Source organism: Heptranchias perlo, chromosome 27 (assembly GCF_035084215.1).
Source record: "Heptranchias perlo isolate sHepPer1 chromosome 27, sHepPer1.hap1, whole genome shotgun sequence".
Taxonomy (NCBI): Eukaryota; Metazoa; Chordata; class Chondrichthyes; order Hexanchiformes; family Hexanchidae; genus Heptranchias; species Heptranchias perlo.
The window spans coordinates 35,173,329-35,184,309 of NC_090351.1; the positions used below are offsets into that span (position 1 = coordinate 35,173,329).

The 10,981-nt window shown below is 49.3% G+C and overlaps 1 protein-coding gene across 1 annotated transcript in view; it reads right to left on the reverse strand.

Annotated features, from left to right (window-relative positions):
• Positions 1 to 2,534, reverse strand: part of pik3c2b (phosphatidylinositol-4-phosphate 3-kinase, catalytic subunit type 2 beta) — a 133,505-nt gene extending 130,971 nt beyond the window's left edge. The window contains exon 1 of the mRNA XM_068007650.1: positions 2,403 to 2,534. The gene's annotated coding sequence lies outside the window, so the exon portion shown is untranslated. The remainder of the gene's footprint in view (positions 1 to 2,402) is intronic.
• Between the last annotated feature and the right edge of the window lie 8,447 nt (positions 2,535 to 10,981).

Genomic DNA, 10,981 nt, shown 5'->3' on the forward strand with positions numbered 1-10,981 from the left:
ATGCCCCGTGCCCTGACCACATGACCACACGATTTTTATTTCCATGGACTTCACTGGAAATAAAAAAAAACATTGGAATTAAAAACTGGGGGAGATGGAATTCAGGCGGCCGATTCGCGAGTGCCCGTTTTACACGATCGCACAAAGTCAAATTTACACCATGTGACCTTTTTGCAGTGCAGTGTCTGTTGTTAGGGGTGATGGGGGAGGCAGGGGGGGGGGGGGAGAAGCAGATGGAGCCACCACTCTGTGGCCAGTAAGGTCCCACAGCCATGAGATGAACAACCAGTTAGTTTGGTTTTTAATTTGGCTGGTGCAGGTGGAGGGAGGAATGTGGTCAGGGCACAGGGCATGTGGTCAGGGCATGTGGTCAGGGCATGTGGTCAGGGCATGTGGTCAGGGCATGTGGTCAGGGCACCGGGCATGTGGTCAGGGCATGTGGTCAGGGCACAGGGCATGTGCCCGGTGCCCTGACCACATGCCTGGTGCCCTGACCACATGCCCTGACCACATGCCCGGTGCCCTGACCACATGCCCTGACCACATGCCCGGTGCCCTGACCACATGCCCTGACCACATGCCCGGTGCCCTGACCACATGCCCTGACCACATGCCCGGTGCCCTGACCACATGCCCTGACCACATGCCCGGTGCCCTGACCACATGCCCTGTGCCCTGACCACATGACCTGACCACATGCCCGGTGCCCTGACCACATGCCCTGACCACATGCCCTGACCACATGCCCTGACCACATGCCCTGACCACATGCCCTGTGCCCTGACCACATTCCTCCCTCCACCTGCACCAGCCAAATTAAAAACCAAACTAACTGGTTGTTCATCTCATGGCTGTGGGACCTTACTGGCCACAGAGTGGTGGCTCCATCTGCTTCTCCCCCCCCCCCCTGCCTCCCCCATCACCCCTAACAACAGACACTGCACTGCAAAAAGGTCACATGGTGTAAATTTGACTTTGTGCGAATCGGCCGCCTGAATTCCATCTCCCCCAGTTTTTAATTCCAATGTTCTTTTTTATTTCCAGTGAAGTCCATGGAAATAAAAATCGTGAGAGACGTCTCACAGGCGGCCGATTCACTATCACCTGTTTCACACTAATCGCACAAAGTCAAAATTACCTCCATCTTGCAAAGTACTTTGAAACATTTTGACACTGTCAAACGGTGCTATTTAAATGCATATTATTTTGAGACAAAGCAGATATTTATGTGCTATATTAGTGAAAAATGCACATCCCCGTGGGCAGGTGGTGTCGTTACATCAGATGCCTTCCTGCCACTGTTTTCAAATCAAGACATTCCTGCTCCCATTCAGTATTCCCTAGGATCTCAAAGCAGCTCCTTACCCCTCTCCTGCTTTCCTACAATCTTCAGCTTTTTAAAAACCACAGCTTGGCATCACCAGTCTACGATTCTTGATTTATCCCACAGAAGGAGGCCATTTGGCCCATCGTGCCTGTGCTGGCTCTTCGAAAGAGATATCCAATTAGTCCCAGTCTCTCCCCCCCCCCTCTTTCCCCATAGCCCCTGCAATTTTTTTTTCCCTGTTTCAAGTATACGTCCCTTTTGAAAGTGACCATTAAATCTGCTTCCCTCCGGGGCAATGCATTCCAGGTCAGAACAACTCGCTTCGTTAAAAAGAAAATTCTCATTTGCCCTCTGGTTCTTTTGCCAATTATCTCCCACCTTCTCGCCTTTTAAACCTTGGTGTTGCCTTAATCTTCAGGCGTTGACCTATTTTCTCCATAAAAAGCCCCCCCCCTCCCACTGTATTCCAGCACCAAGGGATGCAATGCAATGGACACAGAAACTGGCAAAAGATGCAGTATCTCCGCGTTGGCAGGACAGCCCGTTCATTTTCTGTCTCACTCTCTCTCACACACACACTGACCTTCCCCATCATGTTCTCAAGACTACTCTCTTCCCCTCCACACTCACCAACAAAACGCGAGAAACAAAAAATCCCCACCTAACCCCCTAATGCGGGGTCCCCACAACCACCCAGTCCCACCCACCCAGCTGAGCTGAGCTCGCTGCCACACACACCGAGACAGGCAAGAGAGAAAGAAATTCTCCATCGCCTCCCCCTCTCACCGCACAATGAAACAATGTGTCTCAGCCCAAGTTATCCATCCACCTGCAGCTCAGTCGCAACATCTCGCTACAGTATCGAGGTGATTCCCAGAAGGGGAAAAAAAAATCCCCCCCTCCTTCCTCACTCTCTTTTCTTTTCCCTCCCCTCCTCTCCTCTCCTCCCCTCCCCTCCTCAATCTTCACTCATCCCCCTCCTCAATGCAACACAGGCTAAGCAACTCACATCGGCTCTATTCTTCTGTAATAGCTGCAGTGGTTCGCCCGGAATAAAAGAGCAAAAATTACTTACCCTGCGCCTCTCTCTCTCTCTCTCAATGTAATGTAAGGAAATCAATGTAGCTCCTGCTCTCTTCCTTCCCCCTTTAAAATCCCCGATGAGATGCAGCAAACTGACCATCTCTAGGGCATTTCACGCTCTCCATTTCCTCCAGATTCACAATTAACATACAAAACAGAATGGGGGGGTGGGGGGGGGGAGAGAGAGAAAAAACCTTTTCCGGTTTGTGAACGGGGGGGGGTGGGGGTGAATGACAGACAGGGAGATGGTTAAGAGAAAGCTGGCCTCTGCTGGACAATCTCAGAAGCTGCACCGCAGACAATATTTCTTCCAGGGCTCGGTTGCCCCAGTATTAACAACCCCAAAAATCTATCAGATGTGCCTCCTTTTTATAGAGGCACAACTCGTAAACCCCAAATTATTTTAAAAAAATAAAGGAAACGTATGAAATTAAATAATAATATCATCACACGTGTCGACGACACCAGTCCCTGCAGCGCCCACCGGTCGTGGAAGGCCTCGAGCGTACCAGCGGACACCGCGTGCCCCCCTCTCCAGGGCCACCCGGGGTGGGGGGGGCACGCGGAAGAGAGGCAGGCAGCTACAGCGGGGGCCTCTCCCCCCCCCCCCCCCCCCCCCCCACGGGCCGAGTTCCAACCTGGACCTGGGGATGGCCACCTTGGAGGTCCTCCTCGCCAGGTGGCCAAAGATCAGGAGCCGGAAATTGAGGAGCAGCAAACCCTCTCGCACTCTGTGTGAATGTGAACCACAGACTCATCCGCAGGATCGCCAACCTTGGTGAGATGTTCAGCGTGGGATTTTGTATAATTAGAAAGAGTGAGAGATGAGGACCGCAGAGCTGTGAGACGTTAACCTGCCTTTTCTCTTTTCCGACGCTGTGTTTTAATTTCAAATTGCCATTTTTTTAAGAAGCTGAACACGTAATGCTGTTTTTTTTTACTTTTCGTGGTGAGGTAGGTCACATTTAAATGCAAAAATGAGTGAGTCTCATTCCAAACATGAAAATCATATAGAATTTACAGCACAGAAACAGGCCATTCAGCCCAACTGGTCCATGCCGGTGTTTATGCTCCACATGAGCCTCTTCCCTCCCTACTTTGTCTAATACTATCAGCATAACCGATCATTCCTTTCTCCCTCATGTGTTTATCTCACTTCCCCTTTAAATGTATCTCTGTTATTCACCTCAACTACTCCTTGTGGTAGCGAGTTCCACATTCTAACCACTCTCTGGGTAAAGAAGTTTCTCCTGAATTCCCTGAACATCCTCTCTTCGTCTATGCTATCAAACCCCTTCGTAATTTTAGAGACCTCTATTAGGTCACCCCTCAGCCATCTCAAAGAGCCCCAGCCTGTTCAGCCTTTCCTGATAAGTATAACTTCTCAGTTCTGGTATCATCGCTCATAACGTTTGTCATATCCAGTATTTCCACACCGTTCACCTGACGAAGGAGGAAGCCTCCGAAAGCTTGTGGAATTTAAAATAAATTTGTTGGACTATAACTTGGTGTTGTAAAATTGTTTACAAATATCCAGTATAGATAGCACCTGTACAAAGGAACCCAGACAAGCAAAAATACACTGCCCTGGTGGCATTTTGTGTCTGAATTAAAAACATAAATGATTTATGACAATATTATTGAAAGTAAAGGGGTGCAGTCTTCACGTAAAAAAATGTTACATGGCCTTTTATTCTGGGGGAGGGGCTGAGCAAGCAAAACAGAGGTGTGTTTTTTTTTACGATGGCAGTGCCTTGATCTGCTAAACTGCATTTTGCAATAATCACGTTATATGTTTGTAAATGGATTGAAACAGTTTGCTTAATGCTTCTTGCAACAAGACACTGCTCCTTTAAAAGGGCGGTGACAGCATGGTAAAGTGTCCTCTAGTTATAGAGAGCTGGGCAGAACAATGCAACCAGCGATGCAGTGCGTTAATGGTCACATCGAGAAAGCCTGTCATCCATAGAGGGTCCTTATCTCACCTTTAACCTCCAACCTCTGCCTTTATTTTATTGATATCGTCACTCCTGCGCACTTTCCCTCTGCTGTTTCTCCCAAGCTCCCACTTTCTCAATTAAACAAGCTTCAAGTTTCTTGGTGCACACTAAAGTGAGGGTTAGGGTCAAGGCCAGGGCTGGGGTCTGCAGTCAGGTATGATTTTTACACAGACAAGTTTGACACGTTGGATGAAAAGAAAAACAGAATACTGCAAATGCCAGAAATACTCAGCAGGTCAACAACAACTTGCATTTATATAGCGCCTTTAACATGGCAAAATGTCCCAAGGCGCTTCACAGGAACGTAATCAGACAAAAAATTTGACACCGAGCCAAAGAAGGAGATATTAGTACAGGTGGCCAAAAGCTTGGTCAAAGAGGTACGTATTAAGGAGCATCTTAAATGAGGAGAGAGAGGCGGAGAGGTTTAGGGAGGGAATTCCAGAGCTTAGGGCCCAGGCAGCTGAAGGCATGGCCGCCAATGGTGGAGCGATGCAAACCGGGGATGCGCGAGAGGCCAGAATTGGAGCAATGCAGAGCTCTCAGAGGGTTGTAGAGCTGGAGGAGATCACAGAGATGGGGAGGGATTTGAACACAAGGATGAGAATTTTAAATTCGAGGCGTTGGTGGACTGATTGCCTGTGTGGGTCAGAGAGCACAGGGGTGATGGGTGAACGGGACTTGGTGCGAGTTAGGATACGGGCAGCAGAGTTTTGGATGAGCTCAAGTTTATGGAGGGTGGAAGACGGGAGGCCGGCCAGGGAAGCATTGGAATAGTCAAGTTTACAGGTAACAAAAGCATGGATGAGGATTTCAGCAGCAGATGGGCTGAGGCAGGGGCAGAGGTGGGCGATGATATAGAGGTGGAAGTAGGCAGTCTTGGCGATGGGCAGGATATGGGGTCAGAAGCTCAGCTCAAGGACGTCGAGGTTGTGAGCAGTCTGGTTCACCGAGACAGGGCGAGAGATGGAATCAGTGGACGGGGAACGGAGTTTGTGGCACGGGCTGAAAACAATGGCTGCGATCTTCCCAATATTTAATCAGAGGAAATCTCTGCTCATCCAACAAGGATGCTTGACAAAACAAGGGCAGCGGAAGGTTCAAGAGGTAGAGCTGGGTGCCGCCAGTGTACATGTGGAACCTGACGTTGTGTTTTCTGATGATGTCGCTGAGGGGCAGCATGTGGATAAGAAATAGGAGGGGGCTAAGGATAGATCTTTGGGGGGGTTCCAGAGGTAACGGTACGGGAGTGGGAAGAGAAGCCATTGCAGGAGATTCTCTGGCTATGACTGGATGGATAAGAATGGAACCAAACGAGGGCAGTCCCACCCAGCTGCACAATGGGGGAGAGGCTTTGGAGAAGGATGGTGTGGTGAACTGTGTCAAAGGCTGCAGACAGGTTGAGAAGGTTGAGAAGGGACAATTTACCACGGTCACAGTCATGTAGGAAATCATCTGTGACTTTGATTAGGGCCGTTTCAGTACTGTGGCAGGGACGGAAACCTGACTGGGCAGATTCTCCACTTGCCTGGATGAGTGCAGCTCCAACAACACTCAAGGAGCTCAACACCATTCAAGATAAAGCAGCCCGCTTGATTGGCACCCCATCCACCACCCTAAACATTCACTCCCTTCACCACCGGCGCACTGTGGCTGCAGTGTGAACCATCCACAGGATGCACTGCAGCAACTCGCCAAGGCTTCTTCGACAGCACCTCCCAAACCCGCGACCTCTACCACCTAGAAGGACAAGGGCAGCAGGCACATGGGAACAACACCACCTGCACGTTCCCCTCCAAGTCACACACCATCCCGACTTGGAAATATATCGGCCGTTCCTTCATCGTCGCTGGGTCAAAATCCTGGAAATCCCTTCCTAACAGCACTGTGGGAGAACCTTCACCACACGGACTGCAGCGGTTCAAGAAGGCGGCTCACCACCACCTTCTCCAGGGCAATTAGGGATGGGCAATAAATGCAGGCCTCGCCAGCGACGCCCACATCCCATGAACGAATAAAAAAAAATTCAAACATGGAGTTGCGGTAGAAAGGCCACGGATTTGGGAGGCGACAACACGTTCAAGGGTTTTGGAGAGGAAAGGGAGGTTGGAGATGGGGCGGTAGTTTGCAAGGACAGAGTGGTCAAGCTTGGGTTTTTTGAGGGGGGGGGGGTGATGACGCCACATTTGAAGGGGAAGGGGACAGTACTAGGGGAGAGGGGACTGTTTACAATATTAACTAGCATGGAGGCCAGGAAGGGAAGTTGGGTGGTCAGCAGTTTGGTGGGAATAGGGTCGAGGGAGCAGGAGGTGGGTCTCATCGACAAGATGAACTCGGAGAGGGCATGAGGGGAGTTAGGAGAGAAACTAGAGAAAGATGTGAGTTCGGGGCTGGGCCAGGCCTTGGGGGTAGTTTGGCTTGTTGGGCCAGGGGAAGGAAGGGATGTGGCAGATGCAGCCGAATGGATATCTCAATCTTAATGACAAAGATGTCCACGAACTCCTCGCACTTGTTGTTGGAGGTTAGAGAAATCTCCATGCTCTGCGGAAGGTTTTGTACCTGAAATGTTAACTGTCTTGTGTTTTCTCCAGAGATGCCACCTGACCCGCAGAGTATTTCCTGCGTTTTCTGTTTCTGTCTCAGATTTCCAGCAGTATTTTTCCTTTCTGTTCACACCTCTGTGAAATCTCACTTTAAACAACCTGCTTTTAACACCTCGAAAATAATCAGGTTAAAAAAAAAATCCCTGACCCAGTTGGTGCATGTCCCAATCTAGGGGTGCTGCTGTACAAGGATGGGTATCTGTCTGGTGCGAAGTGGAGCCCGCAGACCCGAGTTATACTGCCAGCTGCACCTAGTTCCACGAGGCAGTCTCCCCAGCAACAGAGGAATTTGATATGCTTCACTGCCCAGCTTGTTCATTTTTGTTGGGCGAGAAGCAGTGGAAGCTAAAGTTAAAAAAAACTTGCAATAATATACTGCCGTGTCATGTCATTGAAATGTCTTAAAGTGCGTTGCACATGGATTATTTTTGGAACATACTGATTGTTGCAATGTAGGCAAAATGTAGCAAAAATAATGCAACACTAAGTTTTGATATTATGTTCAATGGCCCAAATGACCTATTCTCTTCAGTTAGAGAAACATTTTAGTCTAAAGTAAATGTAAGTTTATGTTGGGAAGGCAATTAATGAAATGACATTAAATCACAGGGAAAAAATTCCTTGGCTCCTTCCATTTGTTAGAAGCCTGGTCTATATCATCAGCTAGACTGTGGAACAGATATCCCTTCATTCTTGTGTGAAATAAAGCCAACAGAGAATGGCTGCCTGCCATTATCCAGCTTGACTTGCTGGGCTGATCCTGAGGGCTTCCATTATCAGCAGTGCGATACTTTATGGAAGAGTCAGGATGCGCTGACTGGCCATATGTCGCATTAAGGACTTTGTTGTGCTGCAGCTTCATACTGTCGATGGCGTTTTTTTCAACTGTTGGCTTCGGCAACAAAATTCAGACTATTCTTGTGACCTTGGAGGTGATAGTGTCTCTACGCACCTGTTGCTCTTGTCCTTCTTGGTGGTTTTGGGAGGTGCTGCCGAAGAAGCTTTGGGGAGTTGCTGCACTGCATCCTGTAGATGGTACACGCTGCAGCCACGGTGCGCTGGTGGTGGAGGGAGAGGCCCCTGGAGGAGCCATTTATTTATGTGAGGGTCCAGAGACAGGACCTTGTGAGAGGAGGCTAGCGACAAAATGAACAAACGGTACCCACCCACCCCATGCAGCTCAGTGCCGGTACTGAGTCAGGAAGGACCCGCAGTATTCTGGGTTCGACCCCCAGCCTGCGCTGAGTTACCTCAACTGGGGTAGCAGCAGAAAAGTCAGCAATTGGTCTCAGTAATTTTGCGCCAGGGAAGGGGAGAAACTCAGAGAGAGTTCCTCTTCCTGACTGCTGCCCGATGATTCGAGCTGAAAGACATCTGTGGACATCAGGTTTGTTTGAAGAAGAAAATGCTGATATCAGTGATGACACTCAAGAAGCCCGACACCATCCAGGACAAAGCAGCCCGCTTGATTGGCACCCTAAACATTCACTCCCTTCACCACTGGCACACCGTGGCTACAGTGTGTACCATCCGCAGGATGCACTGCAGCAACTCGCCAAGGCTTCTTCGACAGCACCTCCCGAACCCGCGACCTCTACCACCTAGAAAGACAAGGGCAGCAGCCACATGGGAACAGCACCACCTGCACGTTCCCCTCCAAGTCACACACCATCCCGACTTGGAAATATATCGCCGTTCCTTCATCGTCACTGGGTCAAAATCCTGGAACTCCCTTCCTAACAGCACTGTGGGAGAACCGTCACCACACGGACTGCAGCGGTTCAAGAAGGCGGCTCACCACCACCTTCTCAAGGGGCAATTAGGGATGGGCAATAAATGCTGGCCTCACCAGCGACGCCCACATCCCATGAACGAATATTAAAAAAGTCCGACATTAGTTAATAAGTTTAGCAGAAATTCATCCGAAAGTATAGACTCCAAAGCCCAAATATTGAGTCCCAAAACAAAACTATTGTTCGAGTTTTCAGAAGAGGTGAATAATGAGACAATCTGACACAAGTCACGATGATTCTGGGCTGGTCAGAAGAAATCAAAATATGTGAAGCGCTGCTGCCCTCTGCTGGTACATAAGAGCACATCTCCAGGACCGATGATCGAATCTCAAGGTTTCAGTGATAATTGGCCCACCGCGAGTTCAACCAATTATTAAATTCCAATCAGCAAGATTCGCAGTCCCAGTGATGTTGCCTTCTATATATCGCCCCCCAACTTTATATTGTAGAACTGGTGGCTCAGTGGGTAGAACTCTCACCTCTAAGTCAGAAGGTTGTGGATCCATAGACACGTTCCAGAGACAAAATCCAGGCCGTCACTCCCACTGCCAGCACTGAGGGAGTGCTGCACTGTTGGAGTGTGTCGCCTTTCAGGTGAAACATTAAACTGAGGGCCTTGTCTGCCCTCTCAGGTGGATGTAAAAGATCCCATGGCTCTATTTGATGAAGAGCAGGGGTGTCCTGGCCGACATTTATCCCTCACCCAACAATAATAAAAAAAACTGATGATCTGGTCATTATCAGGTTGCTGTTTGTGGGACCTTGCTGTGTGCAAATTGGCTGCTGCATTTCCTACATTTTTTTTTATTCGTTCACGGGATGTGGGCGTCGCTGGCGAGGCCAGCATTTATTGCCCATCCCTAATTGCCCGCCTTCTTGAACCGCTGCAGTCCGTGTGGTGAAGGTTCTCCCACAGTGCTGTTAGGAAGGGAGTTCCAGGATTTTGACCCAGCGACAATGAAGGAACGGCGATATATTTCCAAGTCAGGATGGTGTGTGACTTGGAGGGGAACGTGCAGGTGGTGTTGTTCCCATGTGCCTGCTGCTCTTGTCCTTCTAGGTGGTAGAGGTCGCGGGTTTGGGAGGTGCTGTCGAAGAAGCCTTGGCGAGTTGCTGCAGTGCATCCTGTGGATGGTACACACTGCAGCCACTGTGCGCCGGTGGTGAAGGGAGTGAATGTTTAGGGTGGTGGATGGGGTGCCAAATCAAGCGGGCTGCTTTATCTTGGATGGTGTCGAGCTTCTTGAGTGTTGTTGGAGCTGCACTCATCCAAGCAAGTGGAGAGTATTCCATCACACTCCTGACTTTTGCCTTGTAGATGGTGGAAAGGCTTTGGGGAGTCAGGAGGTGAGTCACTCACCGCAGAATACCCAGCCTCTGACCTGCTCTCGTAGCCACAGTATTTATATGGCTGGTCCAGTTAAGTTTCTGGTCAATGGTGACCCCCAGGATGTTGATTGTGGGGGATTCGGTAATGCCGTTGAATGTCAAGGGGAGGCGGTTAGACTCTCTCTTGTTGGAGATGGTCATTACAACAGTGACTACACTTCATTGGTTGTGAATTGCTTTGGGATGTCCTGAGGTTGTGAAAGGTGCTACATAAATGCAAGTTCTTTCTTCTTTTAGAGGAGGTAGCTCTTTAATACACTGGAGCTTCCTCTGCTGTGGAAGCCGGTTCCCTCTCATTTACGTTGCGGAATGAATCACTGCTCTGGTGCAACAGATCCTGAGAAGAGTCAGCACCTTCTGGAGGAGAGGGGCTAAAAAGTGGGGAACAATGTTGGTGACGCCTCTGAGAACATTACCTGCCCTTCACAGCAGCATGTCACAAATATCATAAAGAAAGACTTATTTCACGACCTCATGCCATCCCAAAGCTCTTTTTCAGCCAATGATGCACTTTTGAGGTGTAGTCACTGCTGTAATGTAGGAAATGCAGCAGCCGAGTTGCACACAGCAAGGTCCCACAAACAGCAATGAGGTAATAATCAGATAATCTGTTTTTGGAGGGATAAATATTGGCCCCAGGACACTGGGGAGAATTCACCTGCACTTCTTCAAAACAGTGTCATGGGATCTTTTACCTGCACTTGAGAGAGCAGACAAGGCCTTGGTTTTACATCTCATCCGAAAGGCAGCACCTCCAACAGTGCAGCATTCCCTCAGTATTGCACT